Below are 2,366 nucleotides of genomic sequence, written 5' to 3'. Positions count from 1 at the left end.
TGGTATCTCTGTACATGGTTATCTTCTCCAAGAAGTACTCTGGTAGCTACAGAGAATATTTCCTATATATACTGTACTTAGCACTGGGCAGATCCTGACCTCATGAACTCACCAGGTTGCTTCTAAGCCTGGAAACATCCACTTTAGGATCACTGCTCTATTACCTTTGCTCAGGTAAAGAAACATAAGTAAAAGAGGCCTTGGCTAAGGGAATAAATACCAATTGGAAAATGGCTAAGAAGTTAAGAAATATGAAGTGATAGAATACTGTAAGAAATGATAAAAGGGATGGTTTCAGAAAAATTTGGGAAGAATTATGTTGACTGATGCAAAGTGAACTGAACAGAACCATGAGAACAATTTATTCAGTAACAATGATATTCAAAAGCTAATTAACTGTGAAAGATTCAGATCAACCTAATAACCCATTAAAATTCCAAAGAACTCATGATAAAACATGCAATCCTACTCAACATAGAGAACTGATGGACTCAGAATGTACATTGAAGCATATTTTCTTTCTTTTTTCTTGTTGTTTTCTCTAGAACATGGCTACTGCCTAAATTTATTTTAAATTATTTTATATTTAAAATAGATTTTCTGTTTCTTGCCTTCTAAATGGGCGGGGAGAGGGATACAGGAAAGGAGAGAATCCGAATCTGAAAATAAAATAAAATTGAGTAATTTTTTTAAGAGGTTGTAAGGTCCTGCTTCAGGGTCACCTGAATGAGCACATGGTTTCCAGATGCACTATACTTGGGGACCTCCTACAGCTTCCACAGTGTTTCTTAGAGAAGCATTTGTCTTCTTACCTCTAATGGGCAAGCCCAGAGAGGGGGAGTTCTAAGTCATACATTTAAGATAATGGAAGAAGAACAGAAGCAGCCTCCCTATTTTTTGTTGCATTACCTCAAAATGCCAAGCCCTTTAGCAGACGTGGCCCACTGGTAGTGGCCTTATGTCCTGTAGAAAATGGGGAGGGGAAGCTTACTTATTTGTGCCAGTAAGCTTTACCATGAACTAGCATGTTAGTAGGTTAGTAAATCAGATTGCTAAAAAAAATATTGACAGAATGAAAGTTCTTCCAAAAGTGGGATGGTAAGGGTAAAGGGAATGAAGATTTGGGGGAAGCACTTAGAAAAGGCAGGCTTCAGTAGGAGTTATTGAGAGGGTCCAGGGACAGTAGAGAGAGATGGTGGGGAGGGAGTTACTTTGTCTACTTCCCAATTTTGCTTGGGTTCAGTCTGGAATTAGGAATCTGAAAATAAACTCTAAATATTCTAGGCCATGTCTATACCACTGCAGCTATTAAGGAAAATTAGGTTCTAAATTATGCATTTTCTTGCTTTATGATGATAATCAAGGGGGAAATGTATTTGGGGGCTGAATTATGCAGATTTTTCACTTTACTTGATCACTGCTAACTTATCCCTCCTTCTATTCTACAGTTCTGGGCAGAGAGTACCTCATTGGAAAAAGATCTGGGGGGGGGTTCATTAGAATGTAGATGTAGATGTAGAATGTAGATTCTAATGAACCCCCCAGATCTTTTTCCAATGAGGTACTCTCAATATGAGTCAATAGTGTAACATGGCTACATAAAAAAGGAAGGCATTTACATTCTATGCTATAAGCACTTTTACAGATGTCATCTCATTAGATCTTCACAACAACTCTGGAAAGTAGATGTTATTATTACTCTCATTTTATAATTGAGGAAACTAAGGCAGACAGAGGTTAAGTGACTTGTCCAGAGCCATATAGCTAGTAAGAATCTGAGGCCAGATTTGAACTCTGGTCTTCCAAACTTCAGGCCCAGCACTAAATCCATTGTGCTAATTAACTGCCTAGCATAATTTCCAGTAGGAGTGAGATGGCAGTCCCACTCAGCATCTCAAGGATAGTCTTACTGACTTCAAGTCTCAGTAATTTCCATGAGTAAAAATGAGTGTCGGCTTCTGAAAAGAGAAATTTGGTCTAGGAAAGTCTTAAAGAGTTTATTACAATCCCACTTGATGTGAAGGTTGCTAGGGAAACGATGCTGGGTTTCTGGATCAGTGTTGATTGCTCACAAACCAGTCGGCAGTTGATGCAGTAAATTATGAACTCATGTGCCAAGGAAAATGTATGCCATTTGACTTCGGTGTTTGACATGCGATAACTGGTTCTATTGCTTGTTTTCATTTTTGTACTCTTGACCTACATACCTGACTTCAATCCATTTTCCAGTATTGTTTTAATTATGTAAGACATTTTTTTCCCTGGGTAAATAAAAAAATTCCTCTTCTCAGAGATAATTAAGGCAAGGATGATGTATCTTGTCTTCTACCTAAGTACTACTAGTTCAAGTAGCTACTGGAGAATGG

The sequence above is a fragment of the Gracilinanus agilis genome, chromosome 2 (genome assembly GCF_016433145.1).
Source record: "Gracilinanus agilis isolate LMUSP501 chromosome 2, AgileGrace, whole genome shotgun sequence".
NCBI lineage: Eukaryota > Metazoa > Chordata > Mammalia > Didelphimorphia > Didelphidae > Gracilinanus > Gracilinanus agilis.
Note: the sequence above shows the minus strand (reverse complement) of the source record.